Source organism: Lipophrys pholis, assembly GCF_963383615.2.
Source record: "Lipophrys pholis genome assembly, chromosome: 5".
Lineage (NCBI taxonomy): Eukaryota > Metazoa > Chordata > Actinopteri > Blenniiformes > Blenniidae > Lipophrys > Lipophrys pholis.
Genome location: NC_137628.1, coordinates 15,387,723 through 15,398,293, shown reverse-complemented (window position 1 = coordinate 15,398,293; position 10,571 = coordinate 15,387,723).

The following is a 10,571-nucleotide window of genomic DNA, read 5'->3' as shown; positions in this document are numbered from 1 at the left end:
TGCAAAGACTCAGTGCTACAACCTGGCACATGTACACCCATTCCCAGCAGGGGCTGATAACTCCTTCAGTGAGTCACAGGAGAAAAGGAGGAAATATGTAAGTGACAATTTGATAAAAAAGCATGTCTTTTTTGTTCCACCCTGTTTAAACCGAATTTTGTTTTATTGTGGTATTGTTGCGATGCACGACATAGTGTATTAAGTGTTCAGCTGAAGTTACATCAGTTTGTTGGATGAAGGCGCTCTATAATCGGAATTTTAGGGCCGTTTGTGTGAAAACAGAAAACCTTTGTTGCTTCTTGGGTGTCCGTTTACACAACAACGGTGCTCGGACCACTGAAAACGCAACTTTTTAGAAAAGCACTGATTCGGTCTCCGTGTAAAGGGGGTAAAGCGTTGCAGAAAATGAAAGCGCAACTTTTTGGAAACGCTGCCACCGTGCATGCACATCACAGTCGTTATAAACTATTCTGCACATGCATATTGTGTATAAATCAGGAGGACGGCGACTGGGTGCCTTAGGAACCGGCTTTTATTAGCACAACCACATTACCCAGGATCCTCTGTGAGCGTGTTCTTTCGCCTACAAACAACAGTTACATTTTACAACAGTTATATGTCACACTGTTGTGACACACACACACATACACAGGCCACAATCTATGCAACGATGCCCTGCACCATAACATCAACATGACCCTCAGTCCATATTCTCCTGCGACTTAGTCGTTTTAAAGTTGAGTCACCCAGAATAGCAATCCAACTTGTTTGTCTGGCCATACGAATGTCTGTGGACAAAAACAAACAGCAGCATTAAGTAGTGGCCCAACATAAAAACTACCTTTTCAAAATGTTATGTAAACATGAAACTTTTATGAAACGAAAATTTTAAAATGATGCGTTTTCACTGAAAAAGCTGTAGAGTACATCTCACCTTAAGCCGCGTTCCCAATGCACTTTCTGTGCCGGAGCGGGATGGGACGGGTTTTCGCGTGGTCCCACCGAAAAAACTGTGAATGGTACGGAAAATACCGCAACCACTGGCTATGATTTTCTGTCACCCCTCCGTTGAGGTACCGAGCACTGAGGGATGGGTCTGTGAGGAGGAGCGACAAGGCAGCAGTCTGCTGATTGGTAGTGACGATAGCCACTCTCGACTTGCCCGCAGTATTTAAATATCTCATCTGCCATAAACTCGCCCGTTGTTGTTTACATACGCCGCTTTGAAACATCGGCGCGCAACACAACATCGTGGTCTTTTTCAAGGAGGTGCAGACGCTCCTCTCAGTAACAGGAGAGGAGGAGATTCAGCAGGAGCTGGACGCTGCTGTGCCACAGAGAAAGACTCGGACGGCCACAGAGTTGCGGCCGGGTGAAGCCGGCTGCTGCCGGCTGCTTCCGCATCGTTCGATCGACGCGTCTCTGCGTCGTTCACAACCCCGCCTACATTTTAACCGTACTATCTGTGGTGGGACCGCGCGACAGAGTTGGGCTTGGGTGCGCTTTGCCGTACCGTACCCTCCCGCTCACGAACATACTGCGTTGTGGAACCGTGGCTTTAGTAGTTCATAAAAGAAATGGATTTTCAAAGTACAAGATTAGTAACAAAACAGCTTGAAAATACTGGAAACATGCAAATATCAGTGACTGTTAAAAAACTAAGCTGAGGTTTGTTTAACCTGCTAATCCATCAGGTACTGTGTTGTTACTGACAGTCGCATGTTTTTCATGTTGTCCTCAAGTGCTTCTCATCCTCTGTGATGTCAACAAGAGTTTAGTGCAATGGTAAGAGAGTTGGTTTGGAGACGGCAGCTCTGCAATAAGCTCACAATATCACTAATAAGTAACGGTAGTCATTTATAAGGCACTGTTTAAAACACTAGTGACGAGTGAATACTTCATACAGTTGTAATTTTTTTCCGTTTGAGCATTTTAATATCATCTGAGCAGCAGATTGTCTTCTCTGCACAACACTATGAACAACTATTGTTGGCAGCATAAAGCAACAGAGTCCCACTGAGACAATCAGAGGATGAGGGAAAACCAGACCTCTCATTACTTTCACTTCCTCCGTCTCTCTTTGTCATGAAATCCTCTCCTTTCCTTCAAAGATAAGAGCAGCTTATTGCTTTCCCTTTCATCCTGCTACAGATCATGGAGTGCACAACAGCTGAAACACACACACACACACACACACACACACACACACACCCACACACACACACACACACACAGGAACTCGGCTTTAATGCCGGCTGAAATTGCACGTTTCCAACATGTAACACGTCTATTTATAGTCCTGACAGAAGCTGTGTTTACGTGTGTGTATGTGGCACTTGTTTCTTCCCTTTGTGTATTCAGTGAAGAAAATGGTTTGTTTTTGTGATATGCAAAACCTTCAGGGACGGTCTGGCCTCATGCTATTCCTCAAGCCCCTCTGTTTTTTTTTTTTTTTTGTTAAATCAAGCCTATTTTGTTTTTCTCTCGGATTTCTGCCTCTCATGTCTGCTCCATCCTGCTTCTTCTCTCCACTCTTGTTTTTATGTCCTTGTCAATATGTTGCAGAATTCAGAGGTCACAATTTTCCAACCCTTAAGTTGGGGAATCCCCCCCCCCCCCCCCCTTCCTCTCACTCGCAAAACTGCGTACTATTTTAAAAAAAAAGAAGAAAAACTAAAAAATTACTCTTCCCCTTATGAGAATTTGAAGTCTGGTGAATCAATAGAGCTTCAGCTGGACCTAAAATGTGGTTATGTTTGTGAAAAAAGTCTCTGTGTGATTGCAAGTGGGAAAGGGAACAAATAACAAGGATGTTCTTGCCAGAGCGAGAGATTGCTCTCAGACCACATCTAATGGGGTGGGGGTGGGGGTGGGGGGGTGATTGGTTGGGGAGACGAGGAGGATGAAGAGGGGGGTTCATATACAGTATGTCCCAGGTCTCAGTCTGAGATGAAGTTTTGTGGCTATCATGGCGTCAGTCATGGTTTCAGGACATGTCAGTGCACAATACGATCCTGATTAGAGACTCTTCTAAGGAGATATAAAAAAAAAAAGAAAAGAAAAGAAAGCACTGAAGGATCAGGAAACAATCCATCTGCATGTGTGTTTGTGTGTCCATAGAAACTTCCCAAGCAGCTCCAGTGGACCTGGTGCACTGGATCCACAGGTACAGAGAGCACGATGAGGGAAATTGAATAAAAAAAGAGGGAGAATTTTTACCCTTTGCAGTACTACAGGAAAAACAGATGTGAGGAAAACAGTTAAGAAGAAAGCCCAGAGGAAGAAACCTTATTGTACAAAGGTTTTGACAATGTGCAAATAGTGAAAAAAACAAACAAATAACAGTTACAGAACCAAAAAAACCCACCAGAAGGAACTTTCCAGTTCATGAAAAAAGTTGATTTTTAATTTCATAAAAAGGTTTGGGACAGAATCATATTTGCAGTTGTGCAGCTTCAACTTTTCTTGTTACGGTAAACCTCTGGGGAGTGAGGAGAGCAGCTGCTGGAGGTTTTATGAAGGATTCCTGTCCAACTCTTGTCTGAATCTACCTGCTGTCCTGCAACGCCATTCCTGGATGTTTTTGTTTCATTTTCTGCCAATTTTTTTTCTTTCTCTTCTATCATGGAAAGAGTTGGACTGCAGGCTGACAGTTTACCACATCAGCTCATCTACAGCGAAGCCTTGATGTTGTGACGGATGCGGTATGTGGTTTGATATGAAGGCATTCCCTGAAAGAGACGTCGCCTGCATGAGAGCAGATGTGATTCTAAAACCTCGACATAGATTACCTGTTACACCATAGCCACTGCTGTAACCTCGGAGAGACTGGTTTTTAACCACATGGTCCTCATCCACAGCTGGGGTTTCAAACATGAGGCCCGTGGGCCAAAACCGGCTGGCAAGAAACTCCAATCTGACTCGACAAACCAACAAGAAAACCTTGATTTTTTGGACAAATTTCCTAAGACTAGTAAGCGCAACACAACACTGAGACCCAAGCTGAGATCTTAGTGATGCTGCCATGAACACTAGCAAACTGTAGTTTGCCTCAAAGCCATGTTGTCAGGGTGAGTTTGTAAAAACATGTATAATGCAATGGCTTTCAGGATATTTTGCTGTATTTTTCACCACAAGGTATCATTAAAATTAGCTTTGTGGTGAGTTTGTAGTAATTTTTCAAGCAATTGTTTATTTTCCAAAAATATAGACATTTAGAGTTTAAATATAAACATTATTGTGGCATTATTTTCCGGGCCTGGGTCCACTAAAGATGTAATTGGGCTGTGTGTGACCTCTGAACTAAAATGTGTTTGACACCTCTGCTCTCGAGGGTCTAGTGTCTATGAGCATACTTGGTCTCTTCACAGATCTTTTTTTTTTAAATTTATTTAACATGTCATTTATTACTTTTAGTTTGATTATGACTATTTCTGCTGACCACAGACTTGCATAAATAAAGTTTGCTTAGTTTACCAGACAAGTAAAGAAAGAGCAGGTTGTAAACAGTCTTGTGGCTTTGCTGCGCACAAAGTTTTGTGTATTTAAGAGGGCTGTATTGAAACTTCATTTTATAAAAGAAATGATTTGTGTAGTCAGTGTCAGGGTCTGTACCCAAGAGGAATTAAGAAACAACCCAATACATATAAATGTACTGAAAATCACTGGAAAAGACGGTTGGATAATTGTTAGCATAGTTGCCTTAGTCTGAGAATGTGGTCTCAGTGTGGAATGTGTAGAGTTTTCATGTTCTTTCTGTGCATGTGTGGGTTTTCTCTGAATATTCTGGTTTCCTCCCAAATTCCAAAAACATACTTGTGAGATTCCATGATGAAGGTATATGGATGAAACTGTGAATAAGTTCATAGCCATGGAAAATTAGATCTCCAATATAAGAAGCATATATTATAAACACTGTACTGGATACTTCAGCCATTTTAAAGAAACTAGTGCAGATGTTTGATTTTATGATTATAAAAGTCACCACTCAAAAATTTAAAGTCACAGTGAGTCAAAGTGCTTTAGTCTTTCACATAAAAGTACACATTAAACTGGAAAGTGTTTAAATATTTGACTAACTTTGCATTATGATTCAGCGTGATTGAGGGAAATGAGACACTCACACTCTGTGTGTGTGTGTGCGTGCGTGTGTGTGTGTGCGTGCGTGCGTGCGTGCGTGTGTGTGTGTTTGTGAGAGAGTTCCAACAGAAAGGGTTTTTGTGTGAAATGCAGACAATGAGAAACAGACCTGGATCAGACTCTGGCTCATCACATCATTCTTCTATTCTTAACTGTACAGCTTTACTTTCTGATTGATTCTTGATTTTTTTTCCTTTTTCCCCTCCTCGCATTTTTTTCCCAACAAATTCATCCTTTTTTTCCCCTCCCCTGTCAGAGCTTCGCCCGACATCAAACCATCACTGTAGGTACTTTCCACCACATTCCACTGAGCACAGGAGAGGCAGACGGCTGCTTGTGCTTTGTCTATTTTCATACAGTAATTATTATTGCGTTGCAATTAAAAGCACATTTACAGTGAAATATGTGTGTTGTAGACCTCCTGTTTCCTTTTCTCAATAAATAATCCTACAGACAAGAGAAATTTCTTTTCACTGGCAGGGAGGTAGAACATTCTAGAATATGTGTGGGGGTGCTTGTGTGTGTGGTATGACAAGAGGTCTTGTCATCTTAACCAGGATTGTACAGTCATGTGCTTCTCATTAAAATACTTTTCTCAGTTTTGGATAAAAGGACCGATATGGTGGAGTCAATACGTTAATGAAAACGTCTGGTGTGTGTGTGTGTGTGTGTGTGTGTGTGTGTGTGTGTGTGTGTGTGTTCATTACTCTTAATGAAAGCCTTTTGCACATTATGTGATTGCAATTTCCTCGATGCGGTGTTGAATGAAGTTCTACTGATTTAAACCAGAAAAAGTTGAGGTTAAGTATAATTTGGGACTGGATTTAGTCAGGGTTTGATTGACTTTCAGCGTCCTCGCAATAGAAAAGGCTGCGTGTGTACGGTTCAAAATATATGTGATTGGAACAGTCTGCCAAGTAGGATTAAGGTGAAAACGTGTCAGTGACATGTAAGCGTGACATATTGTCGATAAAAGTGGCTGTTGTTGCCCCGGCTGATCAAGAGAGAAAGTTCAGAGCCAAACAAGTTTCCTTACGCAGAAAAAAGGCAACTGATAATCATATGATTAATCAGAAACACGATTAAAACTCCATGGATGACCTGGCAGCTACTTATGAAAAGCTGATTAACTTGGACCATGTGAGTCCATTAAATGATATCACAAGTGCACATACCACCCACAGTGTGTGTATTTGTGTGTGTGGCTGTATGTGTGTGGAGGTGGTCAAAGGCTCCTCCTACAGTAGTTGGAGACAATGTATGATCTGCAGGAATTTGAAGCACCAAATCCCAGATCACGAGATTTCACAGTAGTCACTTGATAAGTCTCCTGTGTATATCGTGTTTGTGACATCCCTTTACATGGCTGTGTATGTGTGTTTGTGTGTTTGTGTGTGTGTGTGTGTGTGTGTGTGTGTGTGTGTGTGTGTGTGTGTGTGTGTGTGTGTGTGTGTGTGTGTGTGTGTGTGTGTGTGTGTGTGTGTGTGTGAGAGAGAGAGAGAGAAAGTGTGTGCACTTTACACAAAAGAAAACAGAAAGACAAGCAGAAGATGTTGTGTGTCCAAGCCATGAAAACGATCAGCTGTAGTTTTAATTAACACATTTTTCAGTGTGTTTAGGTGCTTCTCATTCTCTGTGACTCATTTAAAACAAAAACTGTTACAATGCTGGTGGACAAAGCATACAAAAACAATGGCATGTCCACAAAAGGCCCAAAACATTGATCCATTTTTCAAAACCATGCTTTTGACTAAAGCCCAGAAAGTTGTCTTTGTTGGAGCGATATTCCGATATTTTTCTACATGCTACTGCTTTGTAAATCGTAAATAGTTCCTTCTGCTCATGCGACGGTAAACAAACACGGTGGCACGGTACCACGTATCGGCATGACTCGCGACCCGTATTCTAATTTTCTAGTACATGCTAGTAGTTTAAGAGTTGAGCCTCACTCCGATCCATACGAAGGTCGGGTATCCTCGATTTTGTTTACGTTAATAAGATATTGTTGTCGCCACATTGTTGTGTGGTTTCATTACAAAAACAAGCGACAGCGCCTTTCCATGGCCTGGCATGCTAATAACTCCATCGTTGTCAGTGTGTCCGCTGCTGCAGTGTATAGGCAACACTTTTTTTAAACAGCTAAAGTGTTATAATGTGAGACGTTGTCGTGTAAACGGGGCCTCAACTAATCAGTTTTAGTCAGCAAGCTATGTACACATGGTTATTGTACTAATTGACCTTTGGCTAAGTCCCGCCCATATTGCAAACAAAACAAAAGCATTCAACTACCAACTGCCCGGAAAATTCGATTTGGATATTCTCGGCGTCAAACTCTGTAGAGAAGCATCAGAGCTGGTGACATGTTTGTTGTGTTCTGGGCTATTTAAATAATTTAAGATAAAAAAATTGTCAAACGATGTGCCCAGGGCACATGCAACAATCCAAGGTACCCCAAAAGGACGAACCAACCAGCCAACCAACCAACCAGCTAACCAACCAACCAACCAACCACCCAACTTGCCAGTCGGGGGCAAAGAAAGAAACTTTTGAGATGGGGCAAAAAGACAACATTCTCTGGGTACGACCTTTTCCCACAGTCCAAAAACATACATGTTAAATTAAATGGTGTCTCTAAATTGCTTGTAGAGGTGGTTGTCTCCATTTGTTGGTCCTGTACTGAACTGGCAACCTTCCCAAAGGTGTAGTCTGCCTCCCTTCCACACTCAGCTCAGATCAGCTCCAGTACCCTGCAACCTGAATTTGCATAAAGAACATAGAAGACAAATAGTTGACACAGCACACACATAAACAGGTTGGCTGTGTGCACATCCAGTAGATACGGAGTAACTCTGAAATTCATCTTGACTAGGATGTCTGTCCGCAGGACAGATTTGACTATAACCTGCAATGCAGAACTTCTTCCTGTCACTTTGCCAACAAAAGTAAATACAAAAAACACTGTCAGCACATGCTTAATCAGCACTATGTGAACTTACTTGGCAAGGAATGAACTACTGGTATGGATGGTGGGTGGTAGTGGTGGTGGTGGGGGAATCTATTGATGCATTCTGCTGCTGAATTAATGTTATTGCCACTGAGGACAAAATGGGTATACAACAGTCATAGCAAAGAATACCATTCTAACAAAGAACCACAGAAAACATAAGAAAGGGTTGCAGCGTGACAACAGTTTTATATGAAACTGTGCAGTCAGAAATCTAGCATGAAATGTAACCAAATTCTGATTCAACGGTCCAAAACATCACAAGATGACAAAAGGACAATGAAAGCAGACCAGACCAGACCAGACCACATGAGACATGAAAGAAACTAGACCACATACAAAATTCGGAACACACTATGAAACAGGGAGATCAGGCAAACTCAACAAAGAATGTCCTCCAAGCCCAACCAGGCCTAATCAGGGTTGTCTTACATATAGACATATAAATGTGCAGCTGAGACTGTTGGACTCGTTATGCCTGTGAGAATGAAGCAGCATCACCAGATAACCTTGTACCTCTATAGGCGCTCTGTTGTTGAACAAACAGCACAAACATCAATTGGAATTGCTGCAGTCAAAACAAAGCTAATGATGGTCATACGCAGGCATGTGTTGTTTGCATGAGTGAAGCTGAAAGTTTGTCAAGTGATGCTTTAGATGCATGAAAGATGAGGGGGTGGGTTTATATAAGTTCTTTGAACCTCTTCCTACTCCTTTTGAGCACAATTGTCTTGATTTGTTCTTCTGTAAAAAAGTTTCCATTACTTTGCTGCTCAAATGAATAAATAAATGAAAATGAAATGAAACTCACTACTCTTCCAATGTTTTACAATTCTCTGGTGTTTCATCACTATTTCAGACGACTACATTGTTTTCATGCGGTCTTAGAACATAAAATCCCTTTTATCATCACACAATCCCGTGATAACAGATGAGAGCTTCTCTTTCACTTGTGCCAGTGTGACTATGAACAAAACAATATTCTCTGCATGTCTCGGTCAATCTCATTACACCTTATGGCGGTTGCTCCCAGCCTGTTTTTCACTGCAAATTAATTTGAGTCTCATACCAATAACTGCTGAGGAATACCCAACGTGCACAGAAAACACTGTGTTTGATCTAATAAAGGCAAGCTGGTGAGAGACTCTGGAGGGATTACAAATGGAGCCGTTGGATGAGAAAGGCCATGTAGGGGTTTGCGAAGGGTCACTGGAGTGTTATGTGGACCGCTTCTGACTAATTGTGTGGTATTGTAATAGTGAGACTCGTGACCTTGTCTGCGAAATACGTGACAGCGGGGAGAGTCGTCACCTCTCCCACGATCACACCGCGGGCTGCAGAGAGCTCCTGCTGCACATTAACTCCACATTATCAGTCACTTCAAAAGCGTCGGCCTGATGATGAAGACCGCCACGAGTCCCACGCTGAGGGTGAGAGACACAAATGGGGCCGCGGAAGATAAATAATGAAGGCGAGAGAGGCTTGAAATGAACTGGTGTTTCATTTGGGTCAGAGCCAAAAGACATCTAATCAATCTAGATTAATATACACACAGATACGTTCGCAGACAAATGAAAACACGCAGAGGGAGCGGGAGGGGTTGTCGGGAAAGTAAATGAATGGAATGACAACATGATGCGGAGATGTGTCTTGAAGATAGAAAGATAGTAGTGCTTGTACATGATAAAGTGAAATAATTGTCCTTTTTGACACATTTTGCAATATTTCATCAATATTTGATTTTTATTATAATAAAAATAAACGTATACAGAGGTGTTTCTCTTTGATTGCCTTTAAAAAAGTAAAAAGAAATGGAAGTATCTTTCAGTAGCAGATGAGGGCTCATCCACTGAACCTTCTTTAATACCTTCTTTATTCAGAGCAGGTAAACTCTGGACTGCACACCTGCCAACCTCAGGTTGTGAATATCTCAATAAGTGCTTGATATGTGGCTGAAAGATGGAAATGACCAACACATTTGGTCAGAAATTATTAGACATTTGCTTTGAGGTACACATAGGCTCCATTTACAAGTTGAAATGATTCGAGTGAAAACGCATCGTTTTTGAATTTAGGTCTCAATAAAGTTTAGCAATTACACGGCAACGTTTTGAAAACAATGTTCGTGTACACTGAAATGGCAGAAATGCTGACACGGTGTAGTTTTCATGTTGGGCCACGAGTAAGGATAGTTGGCTTTTTTAGTAATGAAACCACACACATGCATGCAGAGAACAAAACGCTATGAACATTAACAATGGGGAGTACACAGACATCAGTATGGGCTGACAACAAAATTGGATTGTTATTATTGTGACTCCCAACTATAAAACTACCAAGTCCCAGGAAAATATGGACTGGGAGTTATGACACTCTGGAGTCATTGTTGTTATTGTCTATTTACTTGAAGAACTATTTACTATGGTGC